Genomic DNA, 14,302 nt, shown 5'->3' with positions numbered 1-14,302 from the left:
ACCTGGTAGCTACACCACTACCATCACCAGGTGGCTACACCACTACCATCACCAGGTGACTACACCACTACCATCAGCAGGTAGCTACACCACTACCATCACCAGGTAGCTACACCACTACCATCACCAGGTGACTACACCACTACCATCACCAGGTGGCTACACCACTACCATCACCAGGTGACTACACCACTACCATCACCAGGTAGCTACACCACTACCATCACCTGGTAGCTACACCACTACCATCACCAGGTGGCTACACCACTACCATCACCAGGTGACTACACCACTACCATCGCCTCTGAATTAAATATCACACAACCACCGCTTGAGCGCATCTAGATCTCCTTGTACTCTCCCTCTAACGTCTTCGTTTCTAAAAACCAGCAATTATACATAATCCGCAAGTTATGAGACTTAGACTTACTTCTGTTAGTTTGATAAAATATATCACAATCTGAATGACCTCAAATGATCTCGCGGGGGTACACTACTTGTGTGTTTTAATACTTGCAACTGTTCGCTGCTGATCTGTCTTCTTTCAACACCGTGAAACACCGTGTGCCACCAACACCGTGTGCCACCAACACCGTGTGCCACCAACACCGTGTGCCACCAACACCGTGTGCCACCAACACCGTGTGCCACCACCACCGTGTGCCACCAACACCGTGTGCCACCAACACCGTGCACCGCCACCAACACCGTGTGCCACCAACACCGTGTGCCACCACCACCGTGTGCCACCAACACCGTGTGCCACCAACACCGTGCACCGCCACCACCACCGTGTGCCACCGACACCGTGTGCCACCAACACCGTGCACCGCCACCAACACCGTGTGCCACCAACACCGTGTGCCACCAACACCGTGTGCCACCACCACCGTGCACTGCCACCCAGTGCTCAGCGCGGGCCAATTCCTCCCTTGTGTGTGTGAACCCTCACTCGCCACCCAGCTGTGTTAACGCTACGGGCGACCCCGTGCTGTATGATACGTCGCACCAACCACCTGGTTTATCCCTGCATGTCTCCCTTGTAACCACGTGCTATCTAAGGTCCTTGTGAGAGTCGACGCCGCCACCCTGTGTGTCATCATTACTCGGAAGTGTAATGATGACACACAGATAGGTAGACGTGGTCAACGTCGACGCTGGTAGACGTGGTCAACGTCGACGCTGGTAGACGTGGTCAACGTCGACGCTGGTAGACGTGGTCAGCGTCGACGCTGGTAGACGTGGTCAGCGTCGACGCTGGTAGACATGGTCAACGTCGACGCTGGTAGACGTGATCAACGTCGACGCTGGTAGACATGGTCAACGTCGACGCTGGTAGACATGGTCAACGTCGACGCTGGTAGACATGGTCAACGTCGACGCTGGTAGACGTGGTCAACGTCGACGCTGGTAGACATGGTCAAAGTCGACGCTGCTAGACATGTTCAACGTCGACGCTGGTAGACATGGTCAACGTCAACGCTGGTAGACATGGTCAACGTCGACGCTGGTAGACGTGGTCAACGTCGACGCTGGTAGACATGGTCAATGTCGACGCTGTTAGGCATGGTCAGCATTGACGCTCGTAGACATGGTCGACGTCGACGCAGGTTGACATGGTCGTGGTTGACGCAGGTAGACTCGGTCGACGTCGACGCAGGTAGACACAGTAGACGTCGACGCGGTTAGTCACGGTCGACGTTTACATGGGAAGACTCGGTCGACGCGGGTGAACACGGTCGATGTCGATGCAGGTAGATATGGTCGATGCGAGTAGACACGGTCGACGTCGACGCAAATATACACGGTCGACGCAGATAGACACGGTCGACGTCGACGCAAATAGACACGGTCGACGCAGATAGACACGGTCGACGTTGCAACAAGTGAACCACTAAAGTATTTACCAGTCAAGAGTTTGTTTAGTAATGAAGAGGTTTGGAACCTCGTGTGTGTTCAGATGAATTTGATCCTGGTTACCTGCGGTATACCTGGCGTATACTCTTAGTATACCTGGCGTACAGTATACCCGGAGTATACCTGAAGAAGGTTCTGAAAAGTCTACTGCCCCAAAACCAGATTCGTCGTGTGATTACTTTGTCAATCAAGGCTGTTGCTTGGAGCTGCCTGCAGGCCCTCGTATCCATTATAACACGGCTGGTCCGCCACTTCCTGCCTGGCTTTCTCCTGAATCTCTTTATGTAAATGTTGAGGATCTGCAAATTTCGTTCACTATATTCCAGAATTAGTTACATTTTAAATTATATGCATCATACTGATTTACTACTTAAAATTAAGTCTTATGGTGTCTCCTATGTTTAATAGTGCATTTCTTAATGTTGGGAAAATGTAAGCAATTAATTTTACAGTATAATTAACTTGCTCGGGAAGGAAAATATTGAGGGCCTGTCCGGGAGTTGAACCCGGGACCTCCTGCACCCAAAGCAGGAATCATACCACTAGACCAACAGGCCGTGGATATTTGAGTTTAGTTACGTTATTTAAATCATCTTTTTAGAATTAAATATGCCCATTGAAAATTACCAGAGCCTGTCCGGGATTCGAACCCGGGATGCGAGTATTTAAAGCAAGCAATTTTTTCTTGAGCAAAGCATAATTTTCAACATGCGATCAATCAACTGGTAAACATCGCACACTTCCATGTCTTTCGTAGTGAATCTTCCTTCCTGTATCCTCAATTTAATTACCTGTTCCTACACTGTTGTTTTTCTCCTGATGTGGCTGTGCAGCAATTTAGGTTGAGTATTTTCCATGCTTGCTATCTCATTTTCGTACTGTCCTTCTGCTTCTCTCCTCACCTTGACGTATTCATTGTTGCCACTCTAGGATCTTTCTCTGCTGTCAAGTGTGCTGTTATTTCTATAGTTTCTTTGCACCTTTGTATTTTGTTACCTTGCTAGATTACATCTCTGATTAAACCATGGGAGCCGGTCGGCCAAGCGGACAGCACGCTGGACTTGTGATCCTGTGGTCCTGGGTTCGATCCCAGGCGCCGGCGAGAAACAATGGGCAGAGTTTCTTTCACCCTATGCCAATGTTACCTACCAGTAAAATAGGTACCTGGGTGTTAGTCAGCTGTCACGGGCAGCTTCCTGGGGGTGGAGGCCTGGTCGCGGAGACACTAAAAAGCCCCGAAATCATCTCAAGATACCCTCAAGATGGGATTCTCATCTGCATTTCGTTTTTCCTTTCGGACCGGGGCAAACTTGTCTGCTGCCTCTTTAAACTTCTTCGTGATGTAGTCCATCGTATCTTGGGCCGTCATTCCCCTGAGCTTTCCCATGTAATATCTGTTAGGAATTTTCTTATCCCCTAGTAGTTTCCCTTTCGGAATGCTGGCTTTTTGTGTTCAGGTCCCTTCCTTGAGTACATTATCCCTTCTTCGACCAAATACTCAAACGAGATTACACTGTATTCGCTCATTCGTACTGGGGTCTCGTAACCGTTTTCTCTTAAGTCAGAGTCGTTCAGAGTGAAGACTAGGTCGAGTCTCGCTGATTATCGTTTTCTCTCATTCTTATGGGGCCCCTGACATGCTGGCTTAAAACGTATCGTCGCCACCTCCAATAGTTTAGCTCTCCATGTATCCTCACCAACATGTGGTTCCTTGTTCTCTCAGTCTATCGTTCCGTGATTGAAGTCCCCCATGTTGATGGGCCTCCCATCGTCATGGTGCCTGTAATGTAGTCTATGGAGTGTGTGTGTGTGGGGGGGGGGTGCATGTGTGTGTACTCACCTAATTGTACTCACCTATACTCACCTGTACTTGGAGCCGGTCGGCCGAGCGGACAGCACGCTGGACTTGTGATCCTGTGGTCCTGGGTTCCTAGGGACACTAAAGCCCCGAAATCATCTCAAGATAACCTCAAGATAACCTAATTGTGCTTGCGGGGATTGGGCTCTGGCTCTTTGGTACCGCCTCTCAACTGTCAATCAAAAGATGTACAGATTTCTGAGCCTATTGGGCTCTATCATTGGGCTGTGTGTGTGTGTGTAATTACCTAAGTGTAATTACCTAAGTGTAGTTACAGGATGAGAGCTACGCTCGTGGTGTCCCGTCTTCCCAGCACTCATTGTCATATAACGCTTTGAAACTACTGACGGTCTTGGCCTCCACCACCTTCTCCCCTAACTTGTTCCAACCGTCTAACACTCTGTTTGCGAAAGTGAATTTTCTTATATTTCTTCGGCATCTGTGTTTAGTTAGTTTAAATCTATGACCTCTTGTCCTTAAAGTTCTAGGTCTCAGGAAATCTTCCCTATCGATTTTATCAATTCCTGTTACTATTTTGTATGTAGTGATCATATCACTACATATAAAATACACTACACACTACATACGTGTGTGTGTGTGTGTGTGTGTGTGTGTGTGTGTGTGTGTGTGTGTGTGTGTACTCACCTAATTGTGCCTGCGGGGGTTGAGCTCTGGCTCTTTGGTCCCGCCTCTCAACCGTCAATCAACAGGTGCACAGGTTCCTGAGCCTATTGGGCTCTATCATATCTACACTTGAAACTGTGTATGGAGTCAGCCCCCACCACATCACTTCCTAATGCATTCCACTTGTCAACCACTCTGACACTATAAAAGTTCTTTCTAATATCTCTGTGGCTCATTTGGGCACTCATTTTCCACCTGTGTCCCCTAGTGCGTGGGCTCCTTGTGTTAAATAGCCTGTCTTTATCTACCCTATCAATTCCCTTGAGAATCTTGAATGTGGTGATCATGTTCCCTCTAACTCTTCTGTCTTCCAGCGAAGTGAGGTTTAATTCCTGTAGTCTCTCCTCGTAGCTCATACCTCTCAGCTCGGGTACTAGTCTGGTGGCAAACCTTTGAATCTTTTCCAGTTTAGTCTTATCCTTGACTAGATATGGACTCCATGCTGGGGCTGCATACTCCAGGATTGGCCTGGCATATGTGGTATACAAAGTTCTGAATGATTCCTTACACAAGTTTCTGAATGTAGTTCTTATGTTGGCCAGCCTGGCAACATAATGTGTATGTGTTCTTATGTGTATGTGTTCTTATGTGTATGTGTTCTTATGTATATGTGTTCTTATGTATATGTGTTCTTATGTATATGTGTTCTTATGTGTATGTGTTCTTATGTATATGTGTTCTTATGTGTATGTGTTCTTATGTGTATGTGTTCTTATGTGTATGTGTTCTTATGTATATGTGTTCTTATGTGTATGTGTTTTTATGTGTATGTGTATATGTGTGTGTGTGTGTATTTACTATATGTGTCTGCAGAAGCGAGCTATTAGCTCTTGGATCCCGCCTTTCTAACCAGTTTATATTTTCACTATTATGGATACTACATATTCTCTCTAACACACGAACACATCCTCAGGAAGCAGCCCGTAGCAGCTGCCCAACTCTCAGGTACCTATTTACTGCTAGGTCAACAGGGAGCATGTGAGTGAAAGAAACTCAACCCATTTGTTCCTGCCTCTGCAGAGGATCGAACCCGGGCCCTTAGAACCACGACCCCAGAGCGCTGTTCACTCAGCCGTGAGGCACCAAAAAGAAATGTAGCCTAAGCGGTTCCGTCCAGTAGCAGGAATTGAGTCCACGATCAAGGCACGTAAATTTAATCATTTTATAAACGCTCACTGGGAGTATTCCTATTAATAAACTTTTTCGAGTCATTTACAGAGTGAAAGCGACGTCCAGCTAAACAACTATCCCCAGTGGGATTCGAACCCGCGACCTCTGGATTAGAAGTCCAGCGCGCTGTCCACTTTGCCATGAGGACGGCTATCCACTATGCCATGAGGACGGCTATCCACTGCGCCATGAGGACGGCTATCCACTGTGCCATGAGGATGGCTATCCACTGCGTCATGAGGACAGCTATCCACTACGCCATGAGGACGGCTATCCACTGTGCCATGAGGACAGCTATCCACTGTGCCATGAGGACGGCTATCCACTGCGCCATGAGGACGGCTATCCACTGTGCCATGAGGACAGCTATCCACTGTGCCATGAGGACAGCTATCCACTGTGCCATGAGGACAGCTATCCACTGCGTCATGAGGACGGCTATCCACTGTGCCATGAGGACGGCTATCCACTGTGCCATGAGGACAGCTATCCACTGTGCCATGAGGACGGCTATCCACTGTGCCATGAGGACGGCTATCCACTGTACCATGAGGACAGCTATCCACTACACCATGAGGACGGCTATCCACTGCATCATGAGGACAGCTATCCACTACGCCATGAGGACGGCTATCCACTGTGCCATGAGGACGGCTATCCACTGCGTCATGAGGACAGCTATCCACTACGCCATGAGGACGGCTATCCACTGTGCCATGAGGACGGCTATCCACTGTGCCATGAGGACGGCTATCCACTGTGCCATGAGGACGGCTATCCACTGCGTCATGAGGATAGCTATCCACTGTGCCATGAGGACGCCTATCCACTGTGCCATGAGGACGGCTATCCACTGTGTCATGAGGACGGCTATGCACTGCGCCATGAGGACGGCTATCCACTACGCCATGAGGACGGCTATCCACTGTGTCATGAGGACGGCTATCCACTGCGCCATGAGGACGGCTATCCACTACGCCATGAGGACGGCTATCCACTGTGCCATGAGGACGGCTATCCACTGCGTCATGAGGACAGCTATCCACTACGCCATGAGGACGGCTATCCACTGTGCCATGAGGACGGCTATCCACTGCGCCATGAGGACGGCTGTCCACTACGCCATGAGGACGGCTATCTACTGTGCCATGAGGACGGCTATCCACTGTGCCATGAGGACGGCTATCCACTGCGTCATGAGGATAGCTATCCACTGTGCCATGAGGACGGCTATCCACTGTGCCATGAGGACAGCTATCCACTACGCCATGAGGACGGCTATCCACTGTGCCATGAGGACGGCTATCCACTGTGTCATGAGGACGGCTATCCACTGTGCCATGAGGACAGCTATCCACTACGCCATGAGCACGGCTATCCACTGTGCCATGAGGACGGCTATCCACTGTGTCATGAGGACAGCTATCCACTGCGCCATGAGGACGGCTATCCACTACGCCATGAGGACGGCTATCCACTGCGCCATGAGGACGGCTATCCACTACGCCATGAGGACAGCTATCCACTTCGCCATGAGGACGGCTATCCACTACGCCATGAGGACAGCTATCCACTGCGCCATGAGGACGGCTATCCACTACGCCATGAGGACAGCTATCCACTGTACCATGAGGACGGCTATCCACTGCGCCATGAGGACGGCTATCCACTACGCCATGAGGACGGCTATCCACTGTGCCATGAGGACGGCTATCCACTACGCCATGAGGACGGCTATCCACTGCGCCATGAGGACGGCTATCCACTACGCCATGAGGACGGCTATCCACTGTGCCATGAGGACGGCTATCCACTGTGCCATGAGGACGGCTATCCACTGCGTCATGAGAATAGCTATCCACTGTGCCATGAGGACGGCTATCCATTGTGCCATGAGGACGGTTATCCACTGCATCATGAGGACAGCTATCCACTGCGCCATGAGGACGGCTATCCACTGCGCCATGAGGACGGCTGTCCACTACGCCATGAGGACGGCTATCCAGTGTGCCATGAGGACGGCTATCCACTGTGCCATTAGGACGGCTATCCACTGCGTCATGATGATAGCTATCCACTGTGCCATGAGGACGGCTATCCACTGTGCCATGAGGACGGCTATCCACTGCATCATGAGGACAGCTATCCACTGCGCCATGAGGACGGCTATCCACTGTGCCATGAAGACGGCTATCCACTGCGCCATGAGGACGGCTATCCACTGCGCCATGAGGACGGCTATCCACTGCATCATGAGGACAGCTATCCACTGCGCCATGAGAACGGCTATCCACTGTGCCATGAGGACGGCTATCCACTGCATCATGAGGACGGCTATCCACTGTGCCATTAGGATAGCTATCCACTGTGCCATGAGGATAGCTATCCACTGTGCCATGAGGACAGCTATCCACTGTGCCATGAGGATAGCTATCCACTGTGCCATGAGGACAGCTATCCACTGTGCCATGAGGACGGCTATCCACTGTGCCATGAGGACGGCTATCCACTGCATCATGAGGACGGCTATCCACTGTGCCATGAGGATAGCTATCCACTGTGCCATGAGGACAGCTATCCACTGTTCCATGAGGATAGCTATCCACTGTGCCATGAGGACAGCTATCCACTGTGTCATGAGGACAGCTATCCACTGTGCCATGAGGACGGCTATCCACTGCGCCATGAGGACGGCTATCCACTGTGCCATGAGGACGGCTATCCACTGCATCATGAGGACGGCTATCCACTGTGCCATGAGGATAGCTATCCACTGTGCCATGAGGACAGCTATCCACTGTGCCATGAGGATAGCTATCCACTGTGCCATGAGGACAGCTATCCACTGTGTCATGAGGACAGCTATCCTCTGCGTCATGAGGACGGCTATCCACTGCGCCATGAGGACGGCTATCCACTGTGTCAAGTGTGTGTTTCACATCCACATCCACTCACCTAGTTCACCTAGTTGTACTCACCTAGTTGTACTTGCGAGGGTTGAGCTTTGGCTCTTTGGTCCCGCCTCTCAACTGTCAATTAACTGGTGTACAGGTTCCTGAGCCTATTGGGCTCTATCATATCTACACTTGAAGCTGTGTATGGACTCTGACTCCACCCCGTCACTTCCTAATGCATTCCAATTGTCAACCACTCTGACACTAAAAAAGTTTTTTCTAATATCTCTGTGGCTCATTTGAGCACTTAGTTTCCACCTGTGTCCCGTAATGCGTGTGCCCCTTGTATTAAATAGCCTGTCTTTATCTACCCTATCAATTCCTTTGAGAATATTGTATGTGGTGATCATGTCCCACCTAGCTCATCTGCCTTCTAGCGGCATGATGTTTAATTCCCATAGTCTCTCCTTGTTGCTCATACCTCTCAGTTCGGATACTAGTCTGGTGGCAACCCTTTGAACCTTTTCCATTTTTGTATTTCGCTTGACTAGATATGGACTCCATGCTGGAGCTAAAGGCCGTTTTTATTCTAAAGGCTGATTCTAAAGGCCGTTTTTATGTTAACCAACCTGGCATATGCCGCTGATGTTATCCCCTTGATATGGGTTTCAGGGGACAGGTCTGGTGTCATATTACTCCCCCCCCCCCCCCAAGTCTTTCTCTCTCTCTCTCTGACTATTAAAGAATATCATCTCCCAAGTGATATCTAGTATCTGGCATCTTGCTCCCTATACTTAATATCATTACATTACATTTGCTTGGGTTAAACTCCAACAACCATTTATTCGACCATTCCTTCAGTTTGTCCAGGTCTTCTTGAATCCTCAAGCAGTAATCCTTTGTCTTAATCCTTCTCAAAATTTTGGCATCGTTAGCAAACATTGAGAGGAATGAGTCTAGACCCTCCGGGAGATCATTTACGTATATCAGAAACAGGTTAGGTCCGAGTACAGAGCCCTGTGGGACTCCACTGGTGACTTCACGCAAGTCTGAGGTCTCATCCCTCACTGCAACTCTCTGCTTCCTATTGCTTAGGAACTCCCTTATCCACTGCCTGTTACTCTTGCCTGTCTAGCATATGTATATGTACCAGCCTCTTATGGGGTACTGTGTCAAAGGCTTTCCGACAGTCCAAAAAAATGCAGTCCGCCCAGCCTTCCTTTTCTTGCCTGGTTGTAGAATTATTAAGGAGACATAACTTTAAAATGTGCAAAAATATGCAATAAATGAAAACTGGTTCGATCTCAATCAAACGTCTTTGACTAGCTGTATATAAAAAGCGCTTCAACTGGTCCGGGTCTCAGCATCGTAGCATAAACAGGAAGGAAGAAAAAAATATTTAATACTGTGTCAACAATTTTTCAAAATATTAAAAAATTAGCATAAAACACAAATGTCAACGGAAATCATGTCTATAACTCTCAGCTATCACAATAGCATTTAATAAATAATATAATGATTAGTTTTATAAAAAAAAATGAGTAATAATATGAATTAGATTTTTTCATTATTTTTTTTCTGCCAAGCATGAAACGTATACACCTGACTGCACGTTAGCCTATGTGTAAGGGTGCCAATTTTGGAGGAAATTGGTTGATGTCAACCTCAGCCACAGGTTGCAGCACCTTTGACCTCATTATTTTTCAAGTTACATAAAAGTAACTCTACTCATTTATTTTGAATTCAATTTACACGAACCTTACATGTTGCATGTAGATTTTATGTTTTTTTCTTAAGTTCATATATTGATTTTATAAATAGTTATAAACATGATATATTTACATTATTTAAATAATGTAAAAGGGAACTTTGGACTCTTTGTTGGGAACTTTGGGAACTTTGACTCTTTGTATCAGAAAAAGTAAACATGTTTTTGATAATCAGGATGGGAAAATCCTTTATTATATGCTAATGTGATGGATGAGTGTCATAGAAATTATTTCATTTGAAACTTGTGGTTTTAGAGTATTTTTGAAAAATGAGTAAAGTTCGTTAAAATTATTTATAGTTTTTTCCTCCCTTTCTAATAAGGCTGCGACACTGAAACTTGACATATTTGCAGCCTTTTTCATATACAACTTTTCCCCAAAGTTTGCTTGACATCTAACAACTTTTAATATTTTAAGTAATACTACATGACGCCTGACTGCTGAGTGGACAGCGCTTCAGATTCGTAGTCCTGTAGTTCCGGGTTCGATCCCCGGTGGAGGCAGAGATCAAATGTACGAAAAGTTTCTTTCACCCTGAAGCCCCTTTTACCTAGCAGTTAATAGGTACCTGGGAGTTAGACAGCTGTTACTGCATGACTGCTTCCTGGGGGATGTGTAACAAAACGGAGGCCTGGTCGAAGACCGGGCCGCCGGGACGCTAATCCCCAAAATCATCTAAAGATAACCCTGATGCCAGTACGGCAAGATTTACCCCTCCCGAAACCCATGTTGCCGATTTGTCACGAAGTCTCTTCTCTCCAGAAGTGTTACTAGTTTTTTCTCACGATCTTCTCCATCACCTTGCATGGTATACAAGTTAAGGATACTGGCTTGTAGCTCAGTGTCTCTTGTCTATCACCCGTTTAGTATATTGGGACTACATTAGTCGTATTCCATATTTCTGGGAGGTCTCCCGTCTCCAGTGACCTACTATACTCTATGGAGAGTGGCAAGCAAAATGCATCTGCACACTCTTTCAATACCCATGATGAGATTCCGTCTGAACCAACAGCCTTTCTCACATCCAAACCCAACAAGTGTCTCTTGACCTCATCTCTTGTAATTTCGAACCCTTCCAAGACCGCCTGGTTTACTGCCACCTCTCCTAGCCCAGTGATCTCACTTCATTCCGTTGTGAAGGCCTCCTGGAACCTCTTGTTGAGTTTTTCACACACCTCTTTGTCATTCTCTGTATACCTGTTCTCACTCATTCTCAGGTTTCATCGCCAGTTCTTTCACTGTGGTTTTCATCCTGATGTCACAGTGGAGAAGCTTTGGTTTGGTCTTGGCTTTGTTTGCTATATCATTTTCAAAATTTTTATCTTCTCTTCTCACATTAACATACTCATTCCTACTTCTCTGGTATCTCTCTCTGGTTTCTGGTGTTCAGTTATTTCGGAAGTTCCTCCACGCCCTTTGGTTCAGTCCCTTTGCTTCCATACATGCCCTATTAAGCCTTGGATTCTTCTTTTGCTTTTCGGAATGTTCTATTTGGGCCGGGATAAACCTGTTTACTGCCTCCTGACACTTTTGGGTGACATAGTCCATCGTGTCGTGTACAGACTTAGCTCTGAGTTTTGTGCCCCATGGTACCCTTAGGAAACTTCTTGTATATTCATAAATCCCCTTTTAGTACACCAGCATTTTGTTTCCTAGTTCTTTTTGGAGGGAGATAAATCCTAGCTCTACCAGGTACTCAAAGATCAATACACTATGATCACTGATTCCCAAGGGTGCTTCCAACTTATCTTCCCTTATATCACACTCGTACAAGGATAAATATCAGATCAAGCATGGCTGGTTCATCTTCCCCCTCTCATTTTTGTCGGTCCCTTGATGTGTTGGCTTAGAAAGTTTCTTGTTGCCATGTGTCTGGTCCTCCATGTGGTTCTCTGTTCTCCCAATCTATCTTCCTGTGGTTGAAGTCTCTCATGATAAGTAGTCCAGATCCATTCCTGCTAGAAACAGAAGCTGCTCTCTCTATTATGTTAATGGTGGCAATGGTGTTTCTATCATATTCCTTTCAGGGTCTTCTGTCATTTGGTGGTGGGTTATATATGACTATGACTATAAAATTTTGTACTCCAATTCCTATGGTACCTGTTATGTAGTCACTGAAACCTTCACAGCCCTGAATAACCATCTCCTCAAAACTCCAGCCTTTTCTTACCAGCAGAGGTACAGCACCACCTCCTCTTCCTTCTCTCTCTCTTTCCTCGCAATACAGTAGTCCTGTGGAAACACTGCATTTGTTATTGTTTTTGTTAGCTTTGTTTCAGTGAGTGCTATTATGTCTGAGTTTTCTTCTAGTACCCCATTCTCCAGGTTCACTTGTTTTGTTTGTAATCCCATCTATGTTAGTGTGCATTACCTTGAGACTCACTTTCTTCTGTTCCTTCTCATGTCCCCCTTCTTTGTGATCGTTCTGCTAATGAGGGAAGCTGTTCCATGTGTGAGGATTTGTGAGGTGGTTAATAGGGTCTCAGAGGATTCTGTGGTGAGGGATGGGGGGGGGTCAAGTGATGGGGCGGACCGGGAGGGTATGGGTAGAAGGGGTAGGGGGGACAGGGGAGATAAATGGGGGAGGGCCATATGGTAGGAGTGGGGGTAGCCGGGTGGGTATAGGGTGAGGGGGTGGAGGCAGGGTTGGCTGAGCATTTGAGTGGGGGCAGGGAGGATTCGGGGTATTTTCTATGCAGAGGAATGTGGTGGAGTGACCCTCCCCTCAGGTGTTACTGGGTTTCTGGTCATGAAGGAGAGTTGAAGTAATTGCTTGTGTTGTCCAATAATGAACTCCTTATATGCGGCAATAGTTGCTGAAAACTTGTGCGACTTTCCATAATCCTCCCCCGTTTTTCTTGTGTGTGTTTTTTGCCTTTTGACTTATGACCATTTAACTGCATTTTAAGCCTTCTGTTATTTTATTGAGGGTGTTCTTGGTCATCAATTGATTCATCTTTAATTTAATATCAATGAGCCAAAGAGTGTTCATCATAAGAAAGTGTTTTTTCGTTGGTGTGCATCTTCGTATGTCCTGTCAGGTTGATTCTCTGACTGAATTTTTCCAAACACACAACATCACGCATATAAGACTTTCGGCTGAGCGTGTTCTAAAATGTTGGGTCAGGTGGTTTCTGTGACAAAATTTTCTCACACACTTCTTACAATTAAAAGGGTTTTCACTTGTATGGGTTCTTAAATGTTTCATCAGGTTACGTCTGTACCTGAAATTTTTCTTACACGCACCACACTTAAAAGATATTTTGCTGGTATGTGTTCTCAAATGTGGGACATGTAAAAGGATTTTCCCTCATGTGTATTCTCAAATTTATGGTCAGGTTGTCTCTGTGCCTGAATTTTTTCCGCACTCATTGCACGTAAAAGGTTTTTGGCTTGTATGTGTCTTCAAATGTCGGATTAGACAGCTTTTCTGGCTGAATTTTTTATCACACACATTGCACTTAAAAGATTTTTCGTCTGAATGTATTCTCATATGGTCGACCAGACTGCCTTTCAGACTAAACTTTTTTTCACACTCATTACACGCAAAAAGGTTTTTCGCCTGTATGTGTCTTCAAATGTCGGGTCAGATCGCTTTTACTTCTGATTTTTTTTTCACACTCATCACATGTAAACGGTTTTGTGTTTTCAAATGTTGGGTTAAGTTGCATCTTTGACTGATTTTTTCTACATACATCTCATTGTATGAGAGTTTTTACCCATGTGTATTCTCCAATGTAGAGTCAGATGGGCTTTGCTAATGAAGATCTTCCCACACACAGCAGTGTATTTTTCGCCTGTAAACATCTATAAATTTTCTATCAGGTGCTTCTCTGACTAATTTTTCTGACACTTATTGCCGTAAAAGGTTTTTCATCGGTGTCGGTTCAAATGGTAGATCACTGGACACTTCACCCGCAAGCACAACTAGGTGAGTACTGTTGGAAATTTCCAACACTAATAGACTACTATTGTATTATAATAAATCATTATTATTATCTACTAACTAC

The 14,302-nt window shown here is 46.5% G+C and overlaps 2 non-coding genes across 2 annotated transcripts; both read right to left on the bottom strand.

The window, feature by feature from the left end:
* Positions 1-2,402: 2,402 nt before the first annotated feature.
* On the bottom strand, positions 2,403-2,474 carry TRNAP-UGG (transfer RNA proline (anticodon UGG)). The gene has a single exon. It is a non-coding gene; the product is annotated as a tRNA-Pro (tRNA).
* Positions 2,475-5,704: 3,230 nt separating this feature from the next.
* Positions 5,705-5,777, bottom strand: TRNAR-UCU (transfer RNA arginine (anticodon UCU)). The gene has a single exon. It is a non-coding gene; the product is annotated as a tRNA-Arg (tRNA).
* Between the last annotated feature and the right edge of the window lie 8,525 nt (positions 5,778-14,302).

This window comes from Procambarus clarkii, chromosome 1, assembly GCF_040958095.1.
Source record: "Procambarus clarkii isolate CNS0578487 chromosome 1, FALCON_Pclarkii_2.0, whole genome shotgun sequence".
In the NCBI taxonomy this organism is placed as follows: domain Eukaryota; kingdom Metazoa; phylum Arthropoda; class Malacostraca; order Decapoda; family Cambaridae; genus Procambarus; species Procambarus clarkii.
Note: the sequence above shows the minus strand (reverse complement) of the source record. Positions and strands in the feature narration are given on the sequence as shown.